This window comes from Bombina bombina, chromosome 4, assembly GCF_027579735.1.
Source record: "Bombina bombina isolate aBomBom1 chromosome 4, aBomBom1.pri, whole genome shotgun sequence".
Classification (NCBI taxonomy): domain Eukaryota; kingdom Metazoa; phylum Chordata; class Amphibia; order Anura; family Bombinatoridae; genus Bombina; species Bombina bombina.
The window spans coordinates 35,932,427-35,947,466 of NC_069502.1; the positions used below are offsets into that span (position 1 = coordinate 35,932,427).

General features: G+C 41.6%; 1 protein-coding gene across 1 annotated transcript in view; it reads left to right on the top strand.

The window, feature by feature from the left end:
- LOC128656825 (cytosolic carboxypeptidase-like protein 5) overlaps nt 1-15,040 on the top strand; it is a 602,149-nt gene that overhangs the window by 343,228 nt on the left and 243,881 nt on the right. The window lies entirely within an intron of this gene.

A 15,040-nucleotide genomic window follows, 5' to 3' on the forward strand; every position in this document is an offset into this window, starting at 1 on the left:
TGCCCTATAGCTGATGAATTGGGATAGGTCAATATATTAGACATTAATCAATGTATTTGGAGCACGTGTACATCCCTTGATGTGTGAACTTCTTGCTACTATGTCGTATTGTAATCCAGAGCTGTTGCTGAATATTTGGTTTATCCAAGAACTTGAATTTTGTGTGTGTGCTTCTAAGATATGTACGTTTATTATTTAATGCATAAAAAATATCTACCGTGTCTCTGTGAAACCCTGGGTGACAGTTATTACTACACTGTTTCTGCTATTACCTGTTGTAACCATTAGACCTAAGCTTTCTGTGATTCCCTTGTAACAGTTACACCTACCCTGTCCCTAGGATCACCTGATGTAACAATTACACCATCACACATATTGTGTCCCTTGTAACGGCTGCTGTAAGTTATACCTACACTACCTGCAGATTCCCCTACTGTCACTCTAACCCCGATCTTCTATTTAACGATTATAACCTACGTTTCCATGCGCCTCTGCTGTAGCTTCTAAATGTACTGTGAAGCTCCTCCAGTAGCTGTTACAGCTTTTGTGGTAAATAGCACTTTTTATTTACTTTTGTTTTCTACTAAAACAGTATTTTTAATTTTGTTTTTATTTAATTTTTTTATAAAACTGTTATTTTATTGATTACCTGTTAAACAAAGTGCCTTAGTTGTACTCTGTTTCTGGAGAAGAATCCAGATTATGTTCTTCCTTTTGTTTGCAAAGACTATGCGTTGTCAGAGGTTGTTTTCTGTGAATAAGGGTCAACCTTCTGCTACTTGATCTCATACACTGAGAAATATTCTGTTCTTGCCATTTTTGTTTCTGAAGAATAGTTGAAATTTGTTGGTCAAGTTTTGTTTTTTTTACAAGTTGAAAATAGTTGTGTCTAAGCCAACATACTTGATTATTGTCTTAAATAAAAGGAGTGCTGATATATTTTTATTTTTTTTAGCTGCATGTTGTTTCAGACGTACTTTGTTGGTTCAGTTTTCAATCTACTAAATGAATTGGAGTCTTGTTAACCAGCATCAGATCACATAACAAAGTAGCGTAGTGCTTCCTCATTAAGGTGATCATGAGTCTAAATGGGATTTATCTGAAGGCTAAAAAGGATTCTTACCTTAGACTTGTTTTATGCCTGTACGTTCTTGATTAATCTCCTTTTAGATCAGTGCGGTAAAAACTGTAATATGCTTATGTAATTCTTGTGTTCCTTCTTACTTAAAAAAAAGAAAATGATATTAGATATTAAACTATTGGATTAAGTTACGGCTTCCCACACAAGTTATTTATTTGCATATTAGATACAGTTGTTCAAGGAATTATTTTGGGATTCCTGTTAAACTGAAGTCCTGTTCTTGGTTTAACCTTTTATGAATGTGGATTTTTCATCAAGTTAACAATAAAAAGCTGTTTAGAATTTTTATTTATTTTTGTGAATAAATTATTTTTTTATTTTTTTTTACTTTGTGGCGTATTTGTTTTATAACTACAGACACAATGTGCCAGTTTATGATGGTCTTTAATTTTCCAATATATTGAGGAAACAAACGAGATTTGCACTTGAATTTACGGTTCTACATTGGTTTGCTTGTACATCAGAAGATACCTGAGCTAGTGTAAATTAATTTTACTTGTGGACAGGTTGATGGAGAATCATGGCTAGGCCTTAATTTCCATATGCAAGAACTCCAAACTGGATGTTCAAATACAATGAACACCCACAATTCTATAATGGAGTTCAGAATACACCACGGTATAGAAAATCTTCCTTCATAGCATCTTTTGTTAATTTTTTCTGTTAAAGGGGCTAAAACTGTAAATGTTGTTTTCCCTTAATGTGTTCCAAATTACTTTTTATACCTACTGCAGAATATTAAATACAGAGCAAATTGTTCATTCATGTTTATTTATATTTGAAATAGCATTTTTCTTATTAAAACTATCACCTAAGACATTCTTACAACAATCGGTGGAGCCTGCAAGTAAAGCAGGACTGCTTATTTATGTACCTAAATGCTAATTATGTCTGAGGGTTCAATAAGCACAAGCAGATTCATTAAACACAAAATATATCTCTTCCTCATACCACCCCTCCTCCCCCCAAGAAGATTAATCAGTGCTATTGTCTTCTCTTTACATAGCTTTTCTACAAAGAGAATGTCTTAGTATAGAGGGGGATACAGAAGGCAACAGTAGCTATTTCAATTAACAAATAAAGGTAAAAGAGTCATCTAAAAACAAATACACTCCATTGGGAACACATTAGAGAGCAGAACATTTTTAGAGTACAATGTCCCTTTAATGTTGTATTTTGCCTGAACTGATATTCTGCTTTATTCCTGTTAACTTGACTATGTGAAGAATCTTTGTTCTCTGTGCTGAATCTTATTTTTCTTGCTGTTCACATTTTTGTGTTCCTGTTCATCAATTGTCATTTTTCCAATGTCTTATTTTTGCTCATTCATTGCTTCACTTCCATGTTTGGTCTCTGTGTAAAAAATATGATCTAAGTCAATAAAATAAATCGGATTCTTGAAGCTTACACTGTCCCTTTTTGCCTTCCTTATTCTGTTCTGCAAGTCTTTGCTATTGGGTATTAAAGGGGACGTTCATAAGGCACCTGCATTTCAGATGTACTGACACTGGATGTTGTAATACAATCTTATTAGCTGTTATAGCCATTGAGGACTTGGTATATCCCTTGCAATAGAGAACACCATTTCCTTTTTATGCACAATCTGTTATAATTACTAAAATTCTTAAAACACCCCATAGTTTTCAACATTGGAAAGTGTGGTTTAATTTCAGTATTACAGTAGGTGACCATAGCAGCAAGCAGGGATAGACAGACTTTGTACATTTTTAATTGCGCTAAATACAAGCTCCATATATCCGTTTTGGTGGCCAGATTAAGAGTGGAGCGCTAATGTTTGCATGCGAGCGATATGGGGTTTATCGCGGGTGTTTGCGCTCGTCGCGTCTACTGCTGGTATTGTAAGTTGAAAGTAAACACGATCACTTAAGCACAATCGTGTTTTACGCTAGAATGATTACCGCGTTGTCAGAGCTCTGGTTAACTGTTTCACAAAACTAAAAAGTGTCACAAAACATATAACAAAGTACAGTTACACTTGTAATAACACCATCAAATAAAAATTAATAAATTATTCCACAAAAAAAGGCTCAAAGATATCAGATCTTAGGTGTTAGAAAAAAAAAGGCAAAAGGCTTTAACAAAGACATACATACATATAATTGTCTAAAGATGTATATATATTTATATATATATATATATATATATATATATATATATATATATATATATATATATAATATAATATAATATAATATAATATAATTTTCCACAGCTGCATTCATTACTTTTAGGAATTCAGAACCTGGCCACCAGGATGAGGCAAAGACACCCCAGCCAAAGGCTTAAATACTCCCCCCACTCCCCTCATCCCCCAGTCATTCTTTGCCTTTCGTCCCAGGAGGTTGGCAGAGAAGTGTCAGAAGTTTACGATTAAGTCTCTTATGGGGGGTAGTACTCTTCGGCATGGGACTGGAGTTTTAAGTAGTCTTGTCAGCCTCTCAGTGAGAGTCAGGATATGCAGGGAGAGTCTTTCTACGAAACCATCCCGACTCATTTTTAACAGCTCCATAAGCAATCAGCGTTGACGAGTTTCGCTGCCTGCTTTCTTCTCTCAAGTCCATGGCAGAGGTGATGCTACTATCTATCACACTTGTAGGGCCGTGTTCCTGTTCTACGGCGTAGATTCCGGTAAGATCGTTTAATTTTACTTTCTTCATGATTGTATTGTGTTTTCCCGAGAGGCTACCACCTTGCGGGACTAACTATAATTAGGGTCTCAGTGAGGTTCCTTTTGTATCTTGGAATCAAGGGTTAATATCTCCTGAAGGGGGTTATTGAACAGGGGGGTCTTTAATCGTGTTTGTGATTGGACCTGCTTATGTGTAGTGTTACTTAGGATCATGGCTTGTGGAACCTAACAGCCTTGAAAGTGACGCGGCCTTTGAGGTTGGGCGCGCTTTTTTAGACTGTACGGCTTACCTTGTGACCGGGCATGGTCACGTTTTTGACTCTCCGGTTCCGCATTCCTGTGTGACGACGGAAGAATTCTGGTCCGCTGGTGTCTGGTGCATAGGAGGTGGTGATTGCCCCAGCCATTGTGGGTTTAAAGTGCGGTTTAGTTTTTTTTTAAAATTTGGTTCATTTTTTTGTATTCATATCTCAGTTATGGAGGACTCTGATGTTGAGATTGAAGTAGTCTCTGATTCAGAGTCTATTTTTTGTGAAGAATACGAATTGGCCCAGATGACACATGACAGTCAGTTATGTTCCGTAGGCCATTTTAGAGGGCTCGATTCCTCGGGATCAGGAAATCAAGGGGCCGCTGAGCCATCCGCCTATGGGGGTTCTGTCCCTCGAGATGCGAGTTCCCTACCACTTACTCTTACTAAACGTGCAGGTTACCCAGATTATGCTTATCCCTCCATGAATGGTGGTTTGTTCCCTCCAGAGGTTGCGGCACGTTTCCGTATGCAAATACTTATAACGTTAGCACATCTGCAGCTTCCAGATGTCTGCTTAAGATTATGTTCATGTCCCATCAACCCGGGTCCCCCAGGCATGGGGTGGCCCTTCAGCTCTCTGGGGGAGCGACTGGTCCTGAGGCCCCAGCAGAGGTGTTCTGTGCTTTTCGATATAGACTGGCGCGCCTTTGTGTTCTGCTGCGACATGTTTTGGCGATGTTGGAGGATCCCATCTTTAATGGATATAGGAGTTCTCAGTCTTCTACTTCGAATAGCACACAGAATTAAATATGAGGGGATGAAGTAATCTTCTTATAGTCTGATCATTGAGTATCCTTTCCAGTCTGAGCTTGGACAAGCAGGGTTCCGTTGCGCTGGTCCTGCGGGTGTGTCTGTTCTCCTTTTATTTAATCTGGTGAGGATGACTTTTATTTGATTTAAAGAGCTCATGTTTTGTTTTATATTCCTTCTGGAATCGATACTCGCGTTTTCTTAATCACACTGGTTACTTCTACGGAAGTTGTTTTGAGGACGCGTTTATAGAAACATAGATATTGATGGCAGATAAGAGCCATAGGCCCAGCAAGTCTGCCCGACCTTACCTAACAGTATAAACTTATCTAGTTCGTAGGATAGCCTTATGCTTGTCCCATGCATTTTTAAAGTCTCCCACAGTGTTTGTTGCTACTACCTCTTGAGGAAGTTTATTCCATAAATCAATCACTTTCTGTAAAGAAGTGCTTCCTCAAATTACTCCTGAATCTACTACCCTTTAGCTTGAGCTCATGACCCCTTGTTCTTGAATTTTCCATTTTATGTAAAATACCCACAGCCTCAGTTTTACTAAACCCTTTAATGTACTTGAAAGTTGCTATCATATCACCTCTTTCCCTTCTCTCCTCTAAGCTATACATATTTAGGTCATTGAGCCTATCCTGGTAAGTTTTATTTTTTAGACCATGTACCATTTTGGTATCCCTCCTTTGCACAGATTCAAGTTTGTTAATATCTTTCTGAAGATATGGCCTCCAGAACTGCACACAATACTCAAGATGAGGCCTAACTAATGATCTATAAAGTGGCATAAGAACCTTACTATTTCTGCTGCAAATACCTCTACCAATACATCCAAGCATTCTGCTAGCCTTACTCGCTGCATTACTACATTGTTTACTAAGTTTTAAATCATCTGAAATAATAATTCCCAAGTCCTGTTCCTCGTCTGTAACAGTCAGTAAAGTGTCATTGAGTCTGTAATTAACATTTGGATTTTTCTTCCCTAAATGCATTATTTTACACTTTGCTGTGTTAAACTTTAGATCCCAGTCGATTGTCCAATCCTCCAATTGTTGTATATCACTTCTCATTTTGTCTACCCCCCCTGGAACATCCACTCTGTTGCAAATTTTTGTATCATCTGCAAAGAGACATACTTTCCCCTGTAGCCCTTTGCTGATATCGCAGATAAATATGTTAAACAAAACAGGCCCCAGAACTGACCCCTGAGGAACACCACTAGTAACAGCCCCCTCTGCTGAATGAACTCCATTTACTAAGACATTTTGTTTTCTGTCCTTAAGCCAGCATTCCACCCAGTTCACAATTTTTGAATCTAGACCAAGGAGATATAGTTTGTGAATAAGTTTATTGTGTGGGACGGTGTCAAATGCTTTGCTGAAATCTAGATATGCTACATCAACTGCTCCTCCCTTGTCTAATACTTTTGTTACATAATCAAAGAAGTCAATTAGATTAGTCTGACATGATCTCCCTTCCTATGTTTGTCATTTATTTCTCCCTCCCTGGGGGTGAATATTACAGACTTTACATTAAAGGGCTAAGGTTTAGCTCCTTCTGTCTTGAGGCCTATTTCAAACTCGCCTGTTCTGCCTGGCTGGTCCGATTTGGGCGTTGTGTGATTGCATTATTATTTGTGTTCTTATCTTGTTTTGTTTTTACAAGTGTCGGTTAAGCATTCTGAGGGGACCTGGGGGTCCGTAGGGCATGGGGGACTGGCTCAGTCCTCGTCAGCCTTTCGAGCTGGTTGTCTGGGACTCGGTGGAGTTCAAGTGCGTCACACTCTGTTGGTTCCGATATGTCGGGATTTGAGTGTTTCCTTCCCCACGTGGGTTGAGGATTTGGAGGATTTAGTGCCTCCTTGCCGCCGTTATGGACGCTCTTGCCCTTCAAGGGCAATTGGAATTTTCTTTCTGGACTTGTTCTTTTTGGGACTCTTCCTTTGTGTTGAGTTCTCTGGACTTTGTCCATTTTCCTTTTTAGCGGTTGAGGCTGCCTTATGGGAGGGCCTTGCTGTCTTTCCTACTCTGGGAGTTAATCGTTCCTTATTAGGAATTTTAGGCTATGTGGTCTCTTTATCCTGGCTCCGTCTAGGGGTTATTTCCGGGAGGTTTGGAATGCTATGCATTCTTTTTCCTTGGATATAGTCCTCTGGTTCTGTACTCTGAGGAGATTATGGAGACTAGCCTTTTTTAACTCGCTCTTCGGGTGACTTTGTCCCCGATATTTTCCTTCGGTTCTGGAAGTTGGGTGTTGTACGCCTGTTAGACTTAGAATCTTTGTGGTTCTGTCGTGCCCTGGCTCTTTCGGAGTTAGACTTCTGTAAGGGGGGTTCCCTTCCCCTTGGGTTGGGATTTATGAGTGAGTCCTAGACCAGTTCGCCGGGTTAGTCTTATCCTCTGGGAAGTCTGTTTTATTCAGACGGGATATGGTGTTTCCTGGAGTATTGTTGGTTTAAACAATTCTGAGGCTCGGGCCTTACGTTTGTCTGGATCTTCTGGGCCTAAGCCAGCTGGTCAGATTAGGGGCTAGCTCCATAGTTTCACTACCTGGATCCCGCTGTGAGTGTGGGCACTCTTTATTCATGACCTTACCTGGCATTCTTTTTCCAGAATTTTATGATCCTATAGCTGGTTCGGGAGCTCTAGTTTTCCAGGGAACATCGACTATATCTTATGGTCTCTCTAGTTAAGCTACTAGCAGCTTGGCCAGGAGTTCTCTGTGCTCAAGCTCCTCAGGGCCTGCCTTGTTCTTGAACGGTATGTGCTTCCTTCTTGGGAAGTTCCCTTTTCATATTCCTCAGTGACGCCAGGATGTTTTTCATTTAGCTCAGTCTATGGCTTTGGCCTTGTGAGCGTGTGAGCTGTTCTTTAGCTGTGCCCTTCCTTTGGGGGGTTTGTTTGCCTTTCTTAAGGAGGTGAGGTTTTCATCTCTTTGGAGGATGGTTGTCCTGCCTTGTGTGCAGGGGGTTGGAACAGGTGGTTTTTCCTGTACAGAGAGTGGTCTACTTTCTGGGATTGTTCTGTTAGATCTCATAGTTAAGCTTGTCTTTATGGGGTTTTCCTTGGGAGTACCTGTGGACATGCTGTGTGGAGACTGCCATAGAGTGTTGGGCTAGTTTTCATAGGGTTTCTGTCTTTTTCTGCCTATCTCTATGGGGTCCTCATTGGTAGTACCTGTTTGTAGGTGCTTCTGGAAGGCTCCCGAGCTCTGTTGGGGTGCCTGAGGCCATCCCATTCCGCCCTTTTCTCTGGTGGTTGGGGTCCTTTCTGTTCCCCTGTCTCTCAGACCTGTAGGTTACTTGGGTCCGGTGTTGGAATAGGATTTGAGATATGTTTGTCTATCCTTGGATCGTTGAGGTACGGTGAGCCTCTTTGAGGTTCTGGGCTCCTCGTTGTTCCAGAGACGTGGGTAGGCCCTGCGGCTTTGAAAAACCTGCAGTGTACCCTGCTGGTTAGTGGAAGTTAGCAGTCTATCTATCTTTGGCTGCTTTTTACTTGTCTGTAGAGGGAGTGCAGAATTATTAGGCAAGTTGTATTTTTGAGGATTAATTTTATTATTGAACAACAACCATGTTCTCAATGAACCCAAAAAACTCATTAATATCAAAGCTGAATAGTTTTGGAAGTAGTTTTTAGTTTGTTTTTAGTTATAGCTATTTTAGGGGGATATCTGTGTGTGCAGGTGACTATTACTGTGCATAATTATTAGGCAACTTAACAAAAAACAAATATATACCCATTTCAATTATTTATTTTTACCAGTGAAACCAATATAACATCTCAACATTCACAAATATACATTTCTGACATTCAAAAACAAAACAAAAACAAATCAGTGACCAATATAGCCACCTTTCTTTGCAAGGACACTCAAAAGCCTGCCATCCATGGATTCTGTCAGTGTTTTGATCTGTTCACCATCAACATTGCGTGCAGCAGCAACCACAGCCTCCCAGACACTGTTCAGAGAGGTGTACTGTTTTCCCTCCTTGTAAATCTCACATTTGATGATGGACCACAGGTTTTCAATGGGGTTCAGATCAGGTGAACAAGGAGGCCATGTCATTAGATTTTCTTCTTTTATACCCTTTCTTGCCAGCCACGCTGTGGAGTACTTGGACGCGTGTGATGGAGCATTGTCCTGCATGAAAATCATGTTTTTCTTGAAGGATGCAGACTTCTTCCTGTACCACTGCTTGAAGAAGGTGTCTTCCAGAAACTGGCAGTAGGACTGGGAGTTGAGCTTGACTCCATCCTCAACCCGAAAAGGCCCCACAAGCTCATCTTTGATGATACCAGCCCAAACCAGTACTCCACCTCCACCTTGCTGGCGTCTGAGTCGGACTGGAGCTCTCTGCCCTTTACCAATCCAGCCACGGGCCCATCCATCTGGCCCATCAAGACTCACTCTCATTTCAACAGTCCATAAAACCTTAGAAAAATCAGTCTTGAGATATTTCTTGGCCCAGTCTTGACGTTTCAGCTTGTGTGTCTTGTTCAGTGGTGGTCGTCTTGTAAGTATTGCACACCTTGTGCTTTTGGGCACTCCAGTGATGTTGCAGCTCTGAAATATGGCCAAACTGGTGGCAAGTGGCATCTTGGTAGCTGCACGCTTGACTTTTCTCAGTTCATGGGCAGTTATTTTGCGCCTTGGTTTTTCCACACGCTTCTTGCGACCCTGTTGACTATTTTGAATGAAACGCTTGATTGTTCGATGATCACGCTTCAGAAGCTTTGCAATTTTAAGAGTGCTGCATCCCTCTGCAAGATATCTCACTATTTTTGACTTTTCTGAGCCTGTCAAGTCCTTCTTTTGACCCATTTTGCCAAAGGAAAGGAAGTTGCCTAATAATTATGCACACCTGATATAGGGTGTTGATGTCATTAGACCACACCCCTTCTCATTACAGAGATGCACATCACCTAATATGCTTAATTGGTAGTAGGCTTTCGAGCCTATACAGCTTGGAGTAAGACAACATGCATAAAGAGGATGATGTTGTCAAAATACTCATTTGCCTAATAATTCTGCACTCCCTGTAAGTATTTTATTTTCTAAGTCATCCTGGTATGACTGCAGCATGTGGTGTTCAGAGGTTGCTTCTCTGGGTTTGATGCACGTGTTGGTTTGGGAATATTTCGATATTCTGAGTTACTGGCGACTTGGGACTCCAGGTTCAGTCGTTTTTTTCGGGGCAGTTGCTCTTTCTCTTGTAAGGTGTATCCACTCCACGGATTCATCCATTACTTGTGGGATATTCTCCTTCCCAACAGGAAGCTGCAAGAGGATCACCCACAGCAGAGCTGTCTATATAGCTCCTCCCCTAACTGCCACCTCCCAGTCATTCTCTTGCAGCTCTCGACAAGGGAAGTAGCTAGAGAGATGTGGTGCATTAATGTAGCTTATCTTCAATCAAAAGTTTATTTTCAAATGGTACCGGAGTTGTACTATTTTAGCCTCAGGCAGAAAGTTGAAGAAGAGTCTGCCTGTGGTCTTTGATGATCTTAGCAGGTTGTAACTAAGATCCATTGCTGTTCTCACACATAACTGAAGAGATGGGTAACTTCAGCTGGGGGAATAGCATGCAGTGTCTCCTGCTCTGAGGTATGTGCAGTTTTAAATATTTCTAGAGAAATGAATATGCTAGAAAATGCTGACAATACCGGATTTATTTAAGGTAAGCCTGATTACAATGATTTAATAACGACTGGTATCATGCTTGCTGTAAAGGGTAATATTTTTATATTTTTATTATTTACTCACATTACTGAATAGATATAACGTTTGCTTGAAGGTGTATAAACGTTTATTACATATTGGTGATAAAACTTTATTCTGGGGCCCAGTTTTTTCCACATGGCTGTCTAGATTTTGCCTAGGGATAGTTTTTTAAGGCCCTCTCACTGTGATTACAGGTTGGGAGGAGCCTAAATTGCGCATTAGTTTTTGCAGTTTGAGACATCCAGCTTCCCTGAAGGAGTCCCCTGAACATTTAGGACCTCTCTAAAGGGTTTTTGTGCCTTCCAAAGTCGTCGTATGGGCAGGTAGGGCCACAGTAGAGCTGTGGCAGTTTGTTGTGACTGTTTAAAAACGTTTATATCGTTTTTTGATCCGGTTTTGAAACTAAAGGGGTTAATCATCCGTTTGCAAGTGGGTGCAATGCTCTTTCAGCCTATTATACACACTGTAAACATTTCGTAAGATTTACTGCTTTTTTTTTCACTGTTTTGCAGTTTCTGTGATTGTTTTTTTCTCTTAAAGGCACAGTACCGTTTTTATTTTTTGCTTGTTCACAGTTATTAAAGTGTTTTCCAAGCTTGCTGGTCTCATTACTAGTCTGTTTAAACATGTCTGACATAGAGGAAACTCATTGTTCATTATGTTTAGAAGGCATTGTGGAACCCCCTCTTAGAATGTGTACCAAATGCACTGATTTTACTATAGATTACAAAGACCATATTCTGGCTTTAAAAAAGTTATCACCAGAAGAAATTGACAAGGAGGAAGTTATGCCGTCTAACTCTCCCCACGTGTCAGATCCTATAAATCCCGCTCAGGGGACGCCTAGTACATCTAGCGCGCCCATTGCGTATACCTTGCAGGACATGGCGGCAGTTATTAATCATACCCTTACAGAGGTATTATCTAAACTGCAAGGATTGCAAGGAAAGCGAGACAGCTCTGGGACTAGAATAAATACAGAGCTCTCTGACGCTTTAGTGGCTATGTCTGATGCACCCTCACATTATACTGAAGCTGAAGCAGGGGAGCTTCAATCTGTGGGTGATTTTTCTGATTCAGGGAAGAAGTAGCCCCTTACTTAGACGACATTCTGATACAGGTGTCGACTTTTCAAGTTGCCAGGTCCCACACGGACATTGTTCTGGCATTTCTGAGGTCCCATGGGTGGAAGGTGAACGAAGAAAAGAGCTCTCTATCACCTCTAACAAAAGTTTCATTCCTAGGGACTCTGATAGATTCGTTAGAAATGAAGATTTACCTAACGAAGGCCAGATTGTCAAAACTTCTAGACTCTTGCCGTGTTCTTTATTCCACTTCTCGTCCTTTAGTAGCTCAGTGTATGGAAGTAATCGGTTTAATAGTAGCGGCAATGGACATAGTACCGTTTGCCCGCCTACATCTCAGACCGCTGCAACTTTGCATGCTCAGTCAGTGGAATGGGGATTACACAGATTTGTCCCCTCTACTAAATCTGGATCAGGAGACCAGGGATTCTCTTCTCTGGTGGCTATCTCAGGTCCATCTGTCCAAGGGGATGAGCTTCCGCAGGCCAGATTGGACTATAGTAACGACAGATGCCAGCCTTCTGGGCTGGGGTGCAGTCTGGAACTCCCTGAAGGCTCAGGGCTCGTGGACTCAGGAGGAAGCTCTCCTTCCAATAAACATTCTGGAATTAAGAGCGATATTCAATGCTCTTCAGGCTTGGCCTCAGCTAGCTGCGGTCAGGTTAATCAGATTTCAGTCGGACAGCATCACGACTGTAACCTATATCAACCATCAGGGGGGAACAAGGAGCCTCCTGGCAATGTTGGAGGTTTCAAAGATAATTCTATGGGCAGAAGTTCACTCTTGCCATCTCTCAGCTATCCATATCCCAGGAGTAGAGAACTGGGAGGCGGATTTTCTAAGTCGGCAGACTTTTCATCCGGGGGAGTGTGAGCTCCATCCGGAGGTATTTGCCCAGCTGATTCAACTATGGGGCAAACCAGAACTGGATCTCATGGCGTCTCGTCAGAACGCCAAACTTCCTTGTTACGGGTCCAGGTCAAGGGATCCCCAGGCAGCGCTGATAGATGCTCTAGCAGCGCCCTGGTCCTTCAGCCTGGGTTATGTGTTTCCACCGTTTCCTTTGCTCCATCGGCTGATTGCCAAGATCAAGCAGGAGAGAGCTTCGGTGATTTTGATAGCTCCTGCGTGGCCACGCAGGACTTGGTACGCAGATCTGGTGGACATGTCATCCTTTCCACCATGGACTCTGCCGCTGAGGCAGGACCTTCTACTTCAAGGTCCCTTCAAACATCCAAATCTAATTTCTCTGCGTCTGACTGCTTGGAGATTGAACGATTGATTTTATCAAAGCGTGGTTTTTCCGAGTCAGTCATTGATACCTTAATTCAGGCTCGAAAGCCTGTCACCAGGAAAATCTATATAAGATATGGTGTAAATATCTTCATTGGTGTGAATCCAAGGGTTACTCATGGAGTAAAGTCAGGATTCCCAGGATATTGTCTTTTCTCCAAGAAGGATTGGAGAAAGGATTGTCAGCTAGTTCCTTAAAGGGACAGATTTCTGCTCTGTCTATTCTTTTGCACAAGCGTCTGGCGGATGTTCCAGACATTCAGGCGTTTTGTCAGGCTTTAGTTAGAATCAAGCCTGTGTTTAAACCTGTTGCTCCGCCATGTAGTTTAAATTTAGTTCTTAAAGTTCTTCAAGGGGTTCCTTTTGAACCTCTACATTCCATAGATATCAAGCTTTTATCTTGGAAAGTTCTGTTCTTGGTAGCTATCTCTTTGGCTCAAAGAGTTTCAGAGTTATCTGCCTTACAGTGTGATTCCCCTTATCTGATCTTCCATGCAGATAAGGTAGTGTTGCGTACAAAACCTGGGTTTCTTCCTAAGGTGGTATCTAATAAGAATATCAATCAGGAGATTGTTGTTCCGTCACTGTGTCCTAATCCTTCTTCAAAGAAGGAACGTGTATTACACAATCTTGTCGTGGTTCGTGCTTTAAAGTTTTATTTACAAGCTACTAAAGATTTTCGTCAAACATCTGCATTGTTTGTTGTCTACTCTGGACAGAGGAAAGGTCAAAAGGCTTCTGCAACTTCTCTTTCCTTTTGGTTAAGAAGTATAATCTGCTTAGCTTATGAGACTGCTGGCCAGCAGCCTCCTGTAAGAATTACAGCTCATTCCACTAGAGCAGTGGCTTCCACATGGGCTTTTAAAAATGAGGCTTCTGTTGAACAGATTTGTAAGGCGGCGACTTGGTCTTCGCTTCATACTTTTTCTAAATTCTACAAATTTGATACTTTTGCTTCTTCGGAGGCTATTTTTGGAAGAAAGGTCTTACAGGCAGTGGTGCCTTCCGTTTAAGCGCCTGCCTTGTCCCTCCCTTCATCCGTGTCCTATAGCTTTGGTATTGGTATCCCACAAGTAATGGATGAATCCGTGGACTGGATACACCTTACAAGAGAAAACAAAATGAATTCTTACCTGATAAATTTATTTCTCTTGTGGTGTATCCAGTCCATGGCCCGCCCTGTCATTTTAAGGCAGGTGTTTTTTAAATTTTTAAACTACAGTCATCACTGCACCCTATTTTTTCTCCTTTCTCTTGCTTGTCTTCGGTCGAATGACTGGGAGGTGATCCTCTTGCAGCTTCCTGTTTGGAAGGAGAATATCCCACAAGTAATGGATGAATCCGTGGACTGGATACACCACAAGAGAAATAAATTTATCAGGTAAGCATAAATTTAGCTTTTTCCGGAGAAGTTTTTCTCTCCGTTCTGATTCCCGGTCTCAACCATTTGGTTCTGTACAGTTTGGGGTCTGGGCGTTGCCTTACCTTGTTTCAGGAACCCTTAGGGTCCATGTGAGCTTGGCTCACTTTTTGAGGTTTTCTATTTTTATTTGGATCTTATTGCACCCTTTTGAGGGTCTTCCGGTAATCCTTGTTTGTTCCTCCATGCCCTCTCCCCTTTGTGAGTTTTCGGTTGTTGTTCCCCTTTCTCTGTAAGGGTGTGTGGTTGAGGACCGTCCTTTGGGCGATGGTGTCTCCTAGAGGGGTGTTGGCTCAGTTGAGTCTGTTTCTGCGGTTTCTAGCAAGGCTTGTGGACTCTCTGTGGGTCAGTGTCCTTGGAACCTCTTTTCCTTTTCATATGTTTTCCTGGCTTCGGACAAAGCAGGTTTTTTGCTGGGTTGTGGTTTCAGGCCTGGTGCCCTCAGAATGGGCCGCCTTTTGTACCCTGCCATTTTTAGCATTCAGTGTCCTCTATAGCTTGGGTATTGACTTCCCAAAAGTAAGGAATGCAGCTGTGTATTCTTTCCATTTACCTGATAATTTTATTTTCTTCTCTTCAGATGGAAGACTCCACAGCTCCCCGCCCGTGTTTTTATGTGGAGCGGCCATAATTTTTGTTCTTCTGGCACCTTTTCAC